Genomic DNA, 17,237 nt, shown 5'->3' with positions numbered 1-17,237 from the left:
ATTGTCCTCCACTCCACCTTCCATCACGCCAAGCTCACATTTTTCTGCAAAAAGGCAGGCTTCCGTGGGCCTAATGTTTGAGCGTAAAAAAATGATGACGCCGGATAACCCTCTTGCCCAACGGTTGGCGGCTGGCTTGTCAGAACTCATAGCCCGCCAACTACTGCCATATAAACTGGTGGACTCGGAGGCCTTTCGCAAATTTGTGGCCATTGGAACACCACAATGGAAGGTCCCAGGAAGGAAGTATTTCTCAGAGAAGGGCATCCCAGAGCTATATGGCCATGTTCAGCGGCAAGTGAATGTATCTCTGGCACACAGTGTCGGTGCCAAGATACATCTGACCACAGACACGTGGTCTAGCAAACACGGGCAGGGAAGGTATATCAGTTTTACTGCCCACTGGGTGAACCTTCTGACGGCCGTCAAGCATGTAACCCGTGGCACCCGTGTAGATTTGGTTTTACCGCCACGGATTGCATGCAGGCCTGACTCTTCTTCTCCTCCTCCTACTCCATCCTCCTCCCTCTCCTCCTCAGCTGCCTCCTCCTTTTCCGCTGCTAGCGTCTCTTCCACTGCACCGCCCAAGCTCCCCAGAACCTATTCCACATGCCAGGTGAGACGTTGCCATGCCGTGCTGCGTCTGTTGTGCCTGGAAGCAAAGAGCCACACTGGCCCGGCACTCCTTTCAGCTTTGCGTTCACAGGCAGATGAGTGGCTAACACCGCTCAATTTGACAGTTGGTAAAGTGGTGTGTGACAACGGTGCCAATCTGCTTAGCGCATTGAAACAGGGCAAAATCACGCACGTGCCGTGCATGGCACACGTCTTAAACTTGGTCGTGCAGCGATTCCTTGTCAAATACCCTGGGGTCCAGGACATCTTGCGGCAGGCAAGGAAAATCTCGGCCCATTTCAGAAGATCTTACACGGCCATGGCTCGCCTTGCTGACATTCAGCGGCGACACCATCTGCCGGTCAGACGTCTTATTTGCGATTGCCCGACGCGATGGAACTCAACCTTCTATATGCTTGATAGGCTGCTCCAGCAGAAACGTGCAGTTAACGTCTACCTGTATGAACTCTGCGAAAGAAACGGTTCTGGGGAGCTGGGTTTTTTTTCACCGCGCCAGTGGCTGCTCATGCGCGACACATGCAGACTTCTGCGGCCATTTGAGGAGATCACCAAACTGGTCAGTCGCAGCCATGGCGCCATCAGTGACATGGTACCTTATGCCTTCTTTCTGGAGCGTGCATTGCGTCGTGTCATTGATCAGGCTGTGGAGGAGCAGGAGCGGGAAGATGAGGAAGTCGCAATGCTGGATGAATTCCCAGGGGGGGCTACTCTATCTGAGACAAGTCAACAACAGGAGTCTGATGAGGAGTCAGAGGAGGATGGTGCCGGGGCGGATGAGCAGGAGCAAGAAGAGCATGCTTTAAACCTTTCTGGGATCCCTGTTGTGCGAGGATGGGGAGAGGAGAATGAAGAGGACGACATTATCCTGGATGATGAGCAGGAGCCAGGCCACCACACCGCTTCCACTTTAGTGCAAATGGGGGCCTTCATGCTCCAGTGTTTTAATAGGGACCCCCGTATAAAAAGCATGAGGGTCAAGGACCAGTACTGGGTGGCAACGTACTTAGACCCCCGGTACAAACACAAAATGGCGGAAATGTTACCGCCGTCGCAGAGGGCTGTCAGAATGCAGCACTTCCAGGCCTTGCTTCGAGAAATGCTGCATTCTGCTTTTGCGTGCGCTGGCAGAGGAGCAATTCCCACTCCCAGAGAAGGATTTGCGGGTACCAATCCAACAGCGCCTGCAAGAAGAGGCCGGTTTGAAGATGTGTTGGTGACTTCGGATATGAGGTCATTCTTTCAGCCGACCCATCGACAGGTGTCATCCGGATCCAGCATCAGGGAACGCCTAGACCGTCAGGTGTCCGACTACATTGGGTTAACGGCCGATGTGGACGCTCTGAGGAGTGATGAACCCCTAGACTACTGGGTGGGCAGGCTTGACCTCTGGCCAGAGCTTGCCCAATTTGCAATCGAACTGTTGGCTTGCCCCTCATCCAGTGTCCTGTCCGAAAGGACGTTCAGCGCAGCAGGGGGGATTGTGACCGATAAGCGTACTCGCCTAGCTCACCACAGTGTTAACTACCTCACATTTCTAAAAATGAATGAGGCATGGATCTCGGAGGAATTCAACACATGTGATCAGTAGACCATGTATATGTCTATAAACAATTTTTGGAATCAAGCACACAGACCTTCTTAATTCATTTGGCTCACTTCCCTGACCCAAAAAAGCACACCGTACTATATGCCCCTACCCTCCTCTTTGAAGAGGTTGAGCGGTGTCATATTTCTACTGGGGCTGCTTATTATGAGGGGTTCCCACCATCCCTGTGCTGTGCTGACTTCCTCCTGGGTGTTCTTATTATGAGGGGCTCCCACCATCCCTGTGCTGTGCTGACTTCCTCCTGGGGGTTCTTATTATGAGGGGATCACACCATCCCTGTGCTGTGCTGACTTCCTCCTGGGGCTGCTTACGGTGCTGCTGTCAGCGCTGTATGTCACGGAGCTGCTGTCAGCGCTGTATGTCACGGAGCTGCTGTCAGCGCTGTATGTCACGGAGCTGCTGTCAGCGCTGTATGTCACGGAGCTGCTGTCAGCGCTGTATGTCACGGAGCTGCTGTCAGCGCTGTATGTCACGGAGCTGCTGTCAGCGCTGTATGTCACGGAGCTGCTGTCAGCGCTGTATGTCACGGAGCTGCTGTCAGCGCTGTATGTCACGGAGCTGCTGTCAGCGCTGTATGTCACGGAGCTGCTGTCAGCGCTGTATGTCACGGAGCTGCTGTCAGCGCTGTATGTCACGGAGCTGCTGTCAGCGCTGTATGTCACGGTGCTGCTGTCAGCGCTGTATGTCACGGAGCTGCTGTCAGCGCTGTATGTCACGGAGCTGCTGTCAGCGCTGTATGTCACGGAGCTGCTGTCAGCGCTGTATGTCACGGAGCTGCTGTCAGCGCTGTATGTCACGGAGCTGCTGTCAGCGCTGTATGTCACGGTGCTGCTGTCAGCGCTGTATGTCACGGAGCTGCTGTCAGCGCTGTATGTCACGGAGCTGCTGTCAGCGCTGTATGTCACGGAGCTGCTGTCAGCGCTGTATGTCACGGAGCTGCTGTCAGCGCTGTATGTCACGGAGCTGCTGTCAGCGCTGTATGTCACGGTGCTGATGTCAGTGCTCTGTATTACGGTGCTGCTGTCAGTGCTCTGTATCTCCTGCACCCTCTTGTTTGCCTACCCTGGTCCCTGACCTTCCCTCTCCTCCATTGCCTTCATTAGCTCCATAGTCCTGAATTGTCAGAACAATTTCCCAAATAAAAAAAAAATGCTTGTAGTTATCGATCCCAAATTCACCTCATACATGTATTATGCTATTGTCCAGGTGGTGGGACTACGTGCTACCCCCTAATAATTACCCCGTGGCCGCAAATTCGACCTAAAGGTTTGCGAAATTCGCCTCCCATTGAAGTCAATGGAGCCCGCGGCGAACGGTCGTTTTCGCGAACGTTTGTGCCCGTTCGCGTTTCGCGTTCGCGAAACGTCCCGTCGGAAGTTCGTCCATCACTATCCCTGAATCCCCAAAAATTATACATTTTTTCTAACATCCTAGAGAATAAAATGGTGGTTGTTGCAATACTTCCGTATTTGTGCAGTGGTCTTATAAGCGCACTTTTTTTTTGGAAAGAATACACTTAATTAAAAAATAAGACAACAGTAAAGTTAGTCCATTTTTTTTTTTTTTATATTGTGAAAGATAATGTTATGCCAAGTAAATTAATACCCAACATGTCACACTTCAAAATTGTGCCCGCTTGTGGAATGGCGACAAACTTTCACCCTTAAAAATCTCCATAGGCGACGTTTAAAAAATTCTACAGGTTGCATGTTTTAAGTTACAGAGTCTGGGGCTCTCGCACTAACAATCGTGGCGATACCCCACATGTGTGGTTTGAACACAGTTTTTATATGCGGGCGCTATTCACGTGTGCATTCGCTTCTGCATGTGAGCTCGGTGGGAAGTGACGCGATTAAAAAAAAAAAATTCTCATTTATTTTACCTTTTACTTTTAGACCCGGTTCACACTGAGGAGGCACGACTTGCAGCGCGACTGCCTCAGGCGACCGGGATCCGACTTTAGCGGCGGCTTGCAAAATGACTTCTGTATAGAAGTCAATGCAAGTCACCCCAAAAGTCGTACAGGAACCTTTTTCTAAGTCGGAACGACTTGAGACGCTCCTATTAGAACGGTTCCATTGCACAGAATGGGACGCGACTTGTCAGGCGGCTAAGTCGCCTGACAAGTCACCCCTGTGTGAACCGGCTCTTACACTGTTCTTTTAAAAAACAAAAAAAAACAAAAAATAATAATTGTGTCACTTTTATTCCGGTTACTAGGAATGTAAACATCCCTTGTAATAGAAAAAAAGCATGACAGGACCTCTTAAATATGAGAACTGGGGTCAAAAAGATGTATATATTACCCAAAAATGCAATGGCCATTTAAGAGCTATGGGTGAAAGTGACATTTTGACGTTGTTTCCTCCCTGCAATGGTATGGAGATGGGTGGAGGCCATCTTCCACTCACTCGTCTCCATACCCAGCATACCCAGCCGGTAAGCGGCGGAGGGCACCGGAGCTCGGCAGGAGGGGGCCCCTTTCCGCCGTCAATAAAAGTGATCTCGCTGTGAATTCGCCGGAGAGACCACTTTTATCTGAAAGCGAAAAAGAGGATACTGGGGTTATGGCAGCTAACGATATTCCTCTTCAAAGTTAGGACGTATATCGGTGTGCGGCGGTCCGTAACTGGTTAAAAAAAAAAAAAAAAAAGAATAACAACAAAAACTGCTGAAGTAATGCCATTCTTGATTTTGCCCAGAGTTCCATTTTAATTTGCCTAATGGCTTGAGTAGCAATAACATATTTGATATTCTGCAATAATTAAATTATTATGCGGTTATATTTTAGGTGGCCCTTTATCCCAGATTACTAAGGCGTTATGTGCTCCGTTTAGACCTTTCCTTGAGTACATCTCAGTAGCTCAGTAGACCATGAAGCAGAATAGAAATAGGTGATATGCCACACAGTGGGCGCTAGCAGATGATCCAAGAGCCCATTGACCTTTTCTCTGTGGAAACTGAGGAAGGCAACTTCATTTCTATTCCTTATACATGTGAATAGCCACAGCTCATGATGACCTTAGGTGAATTTTGAACAGTTCCAGCAGCACATATTCCTTTTTATCACAGCTTTGGTGCCCTGTGACTGTAACACTTCCCAGATGCTATCTATTTAAAAAGAAGCAGCATCTTTGGTTCCAAAACCAAAAATATTTATTTGGTTTAGATTGCTTTCTTCATCCTTTCTGTTCTCCTCTTAAGACCTTTATGACGATTAAGGCTTAATTCCAGCTAAAAATAAATAATTGAATAAAGAAATACAATAAATTTCTCAGTAATATTAAAAAAGAGAAAAAAACAAAAAAGCTTTGCTGCAATACTTATCCTTGAACGGCAGCTGCCCCCGCAGTAATTCTTTTTCATCACTAGATGTCCTCAGTCTTGCAGATTTAATGATGGCCATTCAACCTTGGGTGGTGTTATCATGCAGAGATGACTCAGGCTATACAACTTTTACACATCATTATATGATCGCTCTTGAGTGCAGCTATAAGGACCCCCCCCCCCCCCCCCCGCTGTGGCCTTTGGAGAACAAGAAGGACCCATAACATTATCCGAATTTATTGCAGGCACTATAAAGAGAATCTATAATGATTTTGGGTCAATTATGAACTTTTTTTTGCATTGAAATGTTTATCAAAAAAAAAAAATAATAATATATATATATATATATATATATATATATATATATATATATATATATATATATATATATATATATATATATATATATATATACACATTTAATTTCTGAACGTATTTGTTTTGGTTTCTTTGTAGGTATGGATTGCATGGGTTGTTACCGACATGTGGTGGGAAATTTGTGTCAATAGCCCTTAAAAAATATATTTACCTAGAAAAATAGTGATGTCTTCAATACTTATTTTACCCTCTGTATATATATATATATATATATATATATATATATATATATATATATATATATATAGTGGCAGAGCGAGGCTCTGTCTGAAAATGGGGTTAAAGTGGACAGAGAGTCTGCATATCGGCGGATTGCAGAGCTACAGAGCGTAGATTTGAAACTGCTCTGGCAGTTTTCTCCAGATCTTGCTATTTCTCGAAGGGGCTCTGTAGTTTGGAGATCCTTCAGAGTCTTGGGTGGGACGGGATCTCCAACCCTGTGTCCGGGTCTTGTGGACAGCCAGCAGGGTGTGTGTCCAGATGCACACATCCCATATAATGAGGGGCTGGTGAGAGCAGAAGAAGGAAGGTGGAGTTGGAGCAGTGGCTACTAGTGAGTGTCTCTGCGTGAGGATAGATGCTGTGTGCATTAAGAAGCTCAAAGCTGTGTGCGCTGAAGGGCTTCAAAGCTGTGTGTGTCCAAGAAGCCAGAAGCTGTGTGCATTGAAGGGCTTGAAGCTTTAAGGAGCCCAAAGTTGTGTGCACCCAAGACTGTGGGCCTGGAAGATCTGTTGGTTTGAGTTTCCAGTACCTATAACAGCAGTGCTGTTAAAGAGTAGGCTTGCACTTTCAGTTTTGTTTGAACGACGTGTAAACCCCTGCATGGGATTCCTTAGTGGATTTATGAACTGTTTTGTTTTTTGTTCATTTTAATAAATGTGGGCTACCATGCCCTTAACTATAAATGCCTGTCTAATGTGGACTCACTACAGAAAAACGCATCTATCACTGAGCTGAACAATCCGTAATGTCACAATATGTACACACACGGTATGTCACAAAAGTGAGTACATCCCTCACATTTTTGTAAATATTTGTAAATATTTTATTAGAATATAATATATATATATATATACTGTATTATTATATCTTTTCATGTGACAACACTGAAGAAATGACACTTTGCTACAATGTAAAGTAGTGAGTGTACAGCTTGTATAACAGTGTAAATTTGCTGTCCCCTCAAAATACCTCAACACACAGCCATTAATGTCTAAACCGCTGGCAACAAAAGTGAGTACACCCTTAAGGTAAAATGTTCAAATCGGGCCCAAAGTGTCAATATTTTGTGTGGCCACCATTATTTTCCAGCACTGCCTTAACCCTCTTGGGCATGGAGCTCACCAGAGCTTCACAGGTTGCGACTGGAGTCCTTTTCCACACCTCCATGACGACATCACAGAGCTGGTGGATGTTAGAGACCTTGCGCTCCTCCACCTTCCGTTTTGAGGATGCCCCACAGATGATCAATATAATTTAGGTCTGGAGATATGCTTGACCAGTCCATCATCTTTACCCTCAGCTTCTTTAGCAAGGCAGTGGTCGTCTTAGCCCTTGTACACACGGTCGGACATTCCAACGGAAAATGTCCGATCAGACCATGTTGTCGGATAATCCGACCGTGTGTGGGCTACATTGGACTCTTTCCGTCGGAATATCCGACCGACAAAGTTTTAGAGCTGGGTTGTAAAATTTTCCCACAACATGATCCGATCGCACTTTGTCCGATTGTTTGTAGAAAATTCCGATCGGACAAAGTGCCACTCATGCTCAGATCAAATTCCTAGACCAAAGCTATTGGCTACTAGCCTGAACGTAGTCCCGTTGTATAACTAAATAACGTCATCACGTTACGAATGATCGGATTTTCCGACAACTTTGTCCGACCGTGTGTATGCAACACCAGTTTCAGACAAAATCCATCGGACAAAATCCGACGGATTTTGTTGTCGGAATGTCCGACCGTGTGTACAAGGGCTTAGAGGTGTGTTTGGGGTTACTCACTTTTGTGAGATACTATATGTATACAGAGGCTAAAATAAGTATTGAACACATCACCATTTTTCTAGGTAAATATATTTCTAGAGGGACTATTGACACAAAATTTCCACCACATGTCGGTAACAACCCATGCAAACCACACAAATACATTCAGAAATTATGTGTAATCAAATGGAATGAGGCAGGGAAAAGGTATAGAACACGCTAGCTGAAAAGTACAGCTGAAAAACAGCCCAACACCATCATGTTCCCACCTCCAAACTTCACTGTTCGTATAGGGGGTGTTTTTGGGGTGATATGTCATTTGACCTCCAAACATGTTATGTATTATGGCATCCAAAGAGTTCAATTTTGGTCTCATCTGACCAGACCATATTCTCCCAGTATTTCACAAGTTTGTCTAAATGTTATGCAGCAAACTTTAAACAAGCTTCAACATGTTTTTTCTTCAGCAATAGAGTCTTGCGTGGCAAGTGTGCATACAGGTCATTACTTGTTTTCTTTGAAACAATTTCACCTGCTAATTTCAGGTCTTTTTGAAGCTCTCCACAAGGTCCTTGGCTCTTGGACAAATCTTCTGATAATTCTTCTCACTCCAGTGTCATAAATCTTGCGAAGGGCACCTGGTCCTGATCAGTTTATGGTGAAATTATGTTCTTTTCACTTCTGGATTATGGCCCTAACAGTGCTCACTGGAACATTCAGAAGTTTAGAAATCTTTCTGTAACCAATGTCATCTGTATTTTGCAACAATAAGGTTGTGAAGGTCTTGAGAGAGCTCTTTGTTTTTACCCATCATGAGATGTTTCTTGTGTGACACCTTGGTATTGAGACACCTTTTTATGAGACTTTGTTGAGACTGAACCAGCTGATATTAATTTGCACTAACAAGGGGCAGGATTACTTTCTAATTACTTATAGATTTCAGCTAGTGTTTTGGCTTTTCTTGCCTTTTTTGCACCTCCCTTTCTTCATGTGTTCAATACTTTGTCTGTGTCATTTCATTTCATTACACATAACTTAATTTCTGAACTTATTTGTTTTGGTTTCTTTGTATGCATGGGTTGTTACCAACATGTGGTGAACTGTTCATGTCAATAGCAACTTTATAAATAAAAAATAGAAGTTTAGAAAAACATTGTCTGGCCTGCAGTGTTACTTTTGGCATCAAATTTAGATTTAGTTTTAGTCTTTTGACTAAAATGACATTTGAGTTTTAGTCTTATTTTAGTCATCTGCAGCTGACTGAGGAACACCCACTTCACCACCCATATACAAAGGAGAGGGACAGGAGGAGCACAGACAACCCTGGATGTACACTGCTTCTCTCAACGCAGACCTCAGTCAGTGCTGTGTAGAGTTACAGGTTCTCTGCTTCTGAGCAGGTCCCATGGTGCTCTGTTTCTGGGTCTTGTGTCCTGAGGTTGTGGCAGCATTTTACTGTCTTAGTAAAAAAGGAATTCCAGAAAAATTAATTCCAAAGCTTGCGGAATGTCATGGTTATGCAATTGAGTTTGTCTGCTTACCTGTCTCCATGTGTTCATCTCTAGAGACCAGCTGACCCTCACCTGACTGCTTTTGTAATCCATCCTCTGGCATGACACCACCCTAGCTCCTATCAGAGAACTCTATATTAACCTGTGCACTGCAGGCCAACCCTGCTGATCAACCATTGTGTATTCCTTTGTGTGTTAGCTTCCTGTTACCTGCCGTGTGCTCTGCTGTTGTTCCATTACCGACTTTGGCGTGTCCTTGACTATCCCTGTTTGCCTGTGATCCTGACCTATTGGTGTGTCCCTGACTATTCCTGTCTGCTTGTGGCCCCGACCTTGGCTTTATCCCTTACTATCCCTATCCTCCTGTTGCTTACTGTGGGTGCGAGCTGGGGGACCCTGGGGGTCACGACCTGGAGCCAGTTGCAGCCAACTCCATCCTCACCACTAGAGGCTCTGGTGAACACCTGCTGGCTCTTAGACTCCGCGCCCCAGGGAATCTTACGCTCTAACCTCGGTGGGATCTGTCTCCCATCCGCAGCAGTCAGCCGTAGGGTCCACAACCTTGCGTGCGCACTCCTGATCCCTACGGTGTGCATCTGTCACCTCGCCTCAAGGTGACCTGACACGGAAGTTTCTCCATTCCTTTATATGTGCAAAATATCTTCTGGGAAACTGACTATTATACATCTGATGAGATCTCCGATGCTTTGTTATACGTGAGAGCTGATAATACGATCGGTCTTCTGGTGATATGAGATGTGCTTTTTAACCAGGGGTTTCTGGTAAGTGCATAACCAATAGGGATTTGCACAGGAGGTGTGGTGGTGGACTACCATGATTTTAAATGATCTGCTAGCAACACTTGGCTCACAGCACCTTATACTGGCAGGATTTGTGCTTAACCACTTCAGGCCCGGACCAATTAACAGCCTAAGGACCAGAGGTCTTTTTACAATTTCGCACTGCACTGCTTTAACTGGTAATTGCGCGGTCATGCAATGTTGTACCCAAATGAAATTTGCGTCCTTTTCTTCCCACAAATAGATCTTTCTTTTGATGCTATTTGATTGCCTCTGCAATTTTTATTTTTTGCGATATAAATGGAAAAAACCGAAAATTTTGAGAAAAAATTATATTTTCTACATTTTGTTATAAGAAAAATCGAATAAACTCAATTTTAGTCATACATTTAGGGCAAAATGTATTCAGCCACATGTCTTTAGTAAAAAAAAATGTCAATAAGCGTATATTTATTGGTTTGCGCAAAAGTTATAGCGTCTACAAACTAGAGTACATTTTCTGGAATTTACACAGCTTTTAATTTACGACTGCCTATCTCATTTCTTGAGGTGCTAAAATGGCAGGGCAGTACAAACTCCCCCCAAATGACCCCATTTTGGAAAGTAGATACCCCAAGGAAGTTGTGGAGAGGCATGTTGAGCCCATTGAATATTTTTTTTTTGTCCCAAGTGATTGAATAAAGACACAAAAAAAAAAAAAAAAGTTTACAAAAAGTTGTCACTAAATGATATATTGCTCACACATGCCATAGTTATATGTGGAATTGCACCCCAAAATATATTCTGCTACTTCTCCTGAGTACGAGGATACCACATATGTGGGACTTTTTGGGAGTCACTGCCAAACCAATCACTGCCTTCAGGATTTCTAAGGCCGCGTACACACGAGAGGATTGTCCGTCCAACTTAGTCCGCTGAAACGTGTTTCAGCGGACAATCCGCTCGTGTGTGGGCTTCAGCGGACTTTTTCAGCGGACAGTCTGGCGGACTAAGTCTTTCGGAATTTCCGTAATATTGTCTGTCCAAACTTGGTTTCAGCGGACAATCCGCTCGTGAGTAGGCTAGTTCAACGGACTAAGTATGGCGCATGCTCAGAAAGGATTTACACGGCCGAAGGTTGCATTGCAGTGTATTGGACGTCGAATTTCTAGTCCCGTCGTACGTGCCGTACACGTCATCGCGCAAGCTTTCGGCGGACTGTCTGTTCATCGTGTGTGGTCAAGTCCGTTCATTCGAAAGTAGGACGGACTGTCTGTCGGATTGTCTGACGAACTTAGTTGGCCAGACAATCCGCCCGTGTGTACTAAGGGTGCAAATTTTTGATTTGACTCCTCACTACCTATCACAGTTTCGAAGGCCATAAAATGCCAAAATAACACAAACCCCCCCCCAAATGACCCCATTTTGGAAAGTAGACACCCCGAGGAAGTTGTGGAGAGGCATGTTGAGCCCATTGAATTTTTTTTTTTTTGTCCCAAGTGATTGAATAATGACACAAAAAAAAAAAAAAAAGGTTTACAAAAAGTTGTCACTAAATGATATATTGCTCACACATGCCATGGTTATATGTGGAATTGCACCCCAAAATATATTATGCTGCTTCTCCTGAGTACGGGGATACCACATATGTGGGACTTTTTGGGAGTCTAGCTGCGTACGGCACCCCGAAAACCAATCACTGCCTTCAGGGTTTCTAAGGGTGCAAATTTTTGATTTCACTCCTCACTACCTATCACAGTTTCGAAGGCCATAAAATGCCAAAATAGCACAAACCCCCCCCCCCAAATTACCCCATTTTGGAAAGTAGACACCCCAAGCTATTTACTGAGAGGCATGTTGAGTCCATGAAATATTTTATATTTTGCCACAAGTTGCAGGAATATTACAATTTTTTTTTTTTTGCACAAAGTTGTCACTAAATGATATATTGCTCACACATGCTATGGGCATAAGTCAAATTACACCCCAAAATAAATTCTGCTGCTTCTCCCGAGTATGGGGATACCACATGTGGGGGACTTTTTGGGAGCCTAGCCATGTACGGGATCCCGAAAACCAAGCATTGCCTTCCGGATTTAAATATAAAATGCTACCAAAAAAACCTGTTAGCGATCGCAGGGATCAGGCCTGACTCTGCGATCGCTGCAGTTATGTGTTTAGTGTTTTGTAAGTGACAGTGATCGATTGATACTGCACATGGGTGGGCTGGGCAGAGGGGCAAAACGCAGGTGCCAGCAGGTATCTGGGCTGATCCCGCTAACAATGCGTTTTTTTGGAACCCTAAACTGCTGGGGATGCTAGTATAGATCTGATCAGATTAGATATTGATCTGTTCAGATTCTATACCACTACGGGAGGGTTATGCTTTGCACGTGGGTGTTAGCGGTACTGGCACTAACCTAGCGCTGCCTGGGGCGACGCAGACCCTGACCCTAAAACCTAATTGATATCACCCGCCGGGTGATCAGGGGGTTAAACCTTTATTGGGTAATAAATGGTGGGTGCCCTGATGCTATAAAAAGCAAACTAACCAGAGTCACCCGTAACACTTATACGGTGATCACTGGTGAAAGGGTTAACTAGGGACAATCAGGGGGTTCAAACCATTATTGGGTAGTATATGGGGGTACCTAGTGCTATAAAAACCTGGCGGTGAACCTAAAAAAATAACTAGCTACCTAGCGACACTAGTGACACTAATGCAGCGATCAGAAAAATGATTGCTTAGTGACACTGGCAAAAGGGGGTGAAAGGGTTAACTAGGGGCAATCAGGGGGTTAAAACCATTATTGGGTAGTATATCAGGGTACCTAGCGCTATAAAAACCTGGCGGTGAACCTAAAAAAATAACTAGCTACCTAGCGACACTAGTGACACTAATGCAGCGATCAGAAAAATGATTGCTTAGTGACACTGGCAAAAGGGGGTGAAAGGGTTAACTAGGGGCAATCAGGGGGTTAAAACCATTATTGGGTAGTATATCAGGGTACCTAGCGCTATAAAAACCTGGTGGTGAACCTAAAAAAATAACTAGCTACCTAGCGACACTAGTGACACTAATGCAGCGATCAGAAAAATGATTGCTTAGTGACACTGGCAAAAGGGGGTGAAAGGGTTAACTAGGGGCAATCAGGGGGTTAAAACCATTATTGGGTAGTATATCAGGGTACCTAGCGCTATAAAAACCTGGTGGTGAACCTAAAAAAATAACTAGCTACCTAGCGACACTAGTGACACTAATGCAGCGATCAGAAAAATTATCGCTTAGTGACACTGGCAAAAGGGGGTGAAAGGGTTAACTAGGGGCAATCAGGGGGTTAAAACCATTATTGGGTAGTATATCGGGGTACCTAGCGCTATAAAAACCTGGCGGTGAACCTAAAAAAATAATTAGCTACCAAGCGACACTAATGCAGCGATCAGAAAAATGATCGCTTAGTGACACTGGCAAAAGGGGGTGAAAGGGTTAACTAGGGGCAATCAGGGGGTTAAAACCATTATTGGGTAGTATATCGGGGTACCTAGCGCTATAAAAACCTGGCGGTGAACCTAAACAAATAACTAGCTACCTAGCGACACTAGCGACACTAATGCAGCGATCAGAAAAATGATCGCTTAGTGACACTGGCAAAAGGGGGTGAAAGGGTTAACTCTAGGGGCAATCAGGGGGTTAAATCTTTATTGGGGGTGGTAGGGGGCTACCCTGGACCTAACACTAACTGCCCTGACAGTTTTTACTTTTACAACTGACACTGAATGCAGTGATCAGTAAATAAATGATCACTTCAATCAGTGACACTGTGACTGGGGGGGGGGGGGGGGGGTCGGGGGCGATCGGGGGGGTGATCGGGGGGTTTGTGTACCTATGTGTACCTATGTGTTAGAGTAGTGTTTGGTGCACTTACTTTTAGTCTTCTCCTCGTAGTCCGGTCAAAAAGACCGCCCCGAGGAGAATGACATCACTTCCTCCCTGCCTGTGTATACAATACACAGTGGGAGGAAGCTTCTCATTCGCCAGGAGCGATCAAGAGGGGATGGCCAGAAACCAACACCCATCCCCTCATCCCGGATTGCTCCTGAAGCGAAACGGACCACCGTATCCAGCGGGAGGGGGTCCAATCGGACCCCCCACCCGCTGGAAGACAAGCACGTACATGTACGTGCTTGTGCCTGTACGTGCCATTGCAATGACGTACATTGGCAATACGGCGGTCCTTAAGTGGTTAATATGAACTATATTTGAAACATTAATGGACTTTGTTTTGTTTTTGGTATATGTGATATTATTTATGATTTCAGTTTGAAACCGATTGTATATATTATAAGATTTCTTACTGGCTGCAGTTTGATATTCTGCATCTCATTTCAAATCTAAACTTATAGTCGGATGTTTAAGTTTAAAAACAATATAGCGCTGCTAGGGCCTTAGTGTGGTTCACCATTCGGTGACTGTCTTGGGCTCCATTTTTGATTTGTTTTGATTGATATAGCAGCAGCTACAATTTTCGGTATACCGTGAGCGCTGAGGGAGTAGGATTTATAGTTTTTCTAATATCTTGCTCATATTTCTTTTGATTAAACAGTACTGATTGGCATATTCAAGGCTTTGGGTATCTTTTTATATCCTTTTCCATCTTTATCAGTTCCATTACTTTGTTAATCAGGTCTTAGATAGGGAATTGCCTCACTTAGCTCCTTTTCTTTCTTTTTTTTTTTTTTACTTTTTTGTGAAGTACACAAAGTGACATATTCATGTCACCGCACAGCAGCACGGTGCGCTGTGCTTGCTGCGAGGTGACATGCAGAGCCATCCAAGAGGTGTGAAATTATGCAAACATGTTACATAATATTGCATAGCTCTGGAACTGAACCTAGAGAAACACAACGTTCTGATGTGAACATGACACACAGAACCTGTTGTTTTTCTACATGCCGTTGCAGTTACCTGTGTTTATCCATTACGAAAAAGGCAGGTAACTGCACATAGTGTGAAAGATCCCTCACTCACTTCACAAAAGGCTCACAGGTATGGGGGGGCTTAAATCGATATTAATTTGATATAATAAAATTATGTGAATGATGTGTTCATTTCTATGTAAAATTTACTAAAAAATATAATAAAAAAAAAAAAAATCATCAGAATAATTGAACCCCTTCACACCGACATAACACATAGAGTATCTCACAAAAGTGAGTACACCCCTCATATTTTTGTAAATATTTTATTATATCTTTTCATGTGAAAACACTGAAGAAATTACACTTTGCTACAATGTAAAGTAGTGAGTGTACAGCTTGTATAACAGTGTAAATTTGCTGTCCCCTCAAAATAACTCAACATACAGCCATTAATGTCTAAACTGCTGGCAACAAAAGTGAGTACACCTTTAAGTGAAAATGTCCAAACTGGGCCCAAAGTGTTAATATTTTGTGTGGCCACCATTATTTTCCAGCACTGCCTTAAACCTCTTGGGCATGGAGTTCACCAGAGCTTCACAGGTTGCCACTAGAGTCCTCTTCCACTCCTCCATGATGACATCACCGAACTGGTGGATGTTAGAGACCTTGCGCTCCTCCACCTTTAGGAACTGGCAAGCCTTAGACTAATGTGTGGTTCCCTCCACCCCGTCTATATCTGGATAATTAAAATCCCCCATTATGATAACACTTCCCATCCTCGCTGCTAATCCAAATTGTGATAGGAGATCTGTCTCCCCCTGCTCCTTCAGGTTAGGAGGCATATAGCATACTCCCAGTATTATTTTCCCCTTGGCTTCATCCCTTTGCTCTATCCATAAGGATTCCACCTCCTCCCTAGCTCCCTTAGTGATGTCATCTCTCACATTCACTTGTACATCATTCTTGATATATATGATAGCTGTTGAACCAGGTCTCTGAAATTCCCACAAAATACAAATCCGCTTTGTACAACAGTATCTCTAGTTCACCTATCTTGTCCTCCAGGCTCCCGGTCGCATACTATCCTCTTATTGGGTGTTCCTAGATTGCAACTAGGACTTGTTACTATACTTATCTTGGGTTTACGTGCTTTAGTCAACCTACCACTAATGCCCCCAATACTACCCTCTGGAATACGTTCCACGCTAACTATCTCTACCTCTGCCCCCCCTCCGTTGCCTAGTTTAAAAACCCCTGTAACTTTCTGGCCATCCTCACTACCAGCTGATCTGCACTCTCCTCATTTAGGTGCATCTGTCTCTTATATAGTACTGGTGACCGAGAAGTCGGGCCAGTCCTCCAGGAACCCAAACCCCTCCTTACTACACCAGCTCCTTAGCCTCTTGTTTACTTCCCTAATCTCCCTCTGCCTTTCTGGTGTGGTACCGAGGTACAGGTGGAATTCCTGAGAATACTACCTTGGAGGTCCTTTTCCTCGATGTAGCTCCTAAGTTCCTAAAATAATTCTTTAGGACACTCCATCTCCCTCTGACTTTGTTATTGGTGCCATTGTGCACCATGACAGCCGGGCCTTCCCCAGCCCCTCCCAGTCATTTTTCCACCAGATATGCCGAACCTTAGCGCCCAGTAGACAAAATACAGTTCAGCGCTTCAGGTCTTTGTTACAGATTTCCCTCCCTGTCCTTCTAACTATTGAGTCCCCTGCCACCAGAATCTGTCTTTCCTTTCCCTTCGTTTCCCCCCACTCTCACTGGAGGAGTTCTTCCCCCGGCAGCTAGGAAAGTCCCTCAGCTTCAGCAGTGCTTTCCCCTGACTGGTTTCATCAATGTCACTCAATGGATAGTACTTATTGGGATGCTCCAGCCCTGGAACGGCCTCCCTGGCAATTCCCCCTTTATCCTTCCTGACTGTCACCCATCTACTCTTTCCTAGTGCCTCCACCTCTTTGTCTCCACCCACCTCTCCCTGCCGGCACCTGCCATGTACGTTCCTGGCTCTCCTTTGGTATGGATGGTCTTCTCAGTGCTGACAGTTGCTTCCCCAGATTCAGAGCCTGGACTTCCAGGGAAACAA

This window comes from Lithobates pipiens, unplaced genomic scaffold (assembly GCF_037356315.1).
Source record: "Lithobates pipiens isolate NorthernLeopardFrog02 unplaced genomic scaffold, aLitPip1_a1.2 Scaffold_3, whole genome shotgun sequence".
Lineage (NCBI taxonomy): Eukaryota > Metazoa > Chordata > Amphibia > Anura > Ranidae > Lithobates > Lithobates pipiens.
This window is presented reverse-complemented; position numbering follows the sequence as displayed.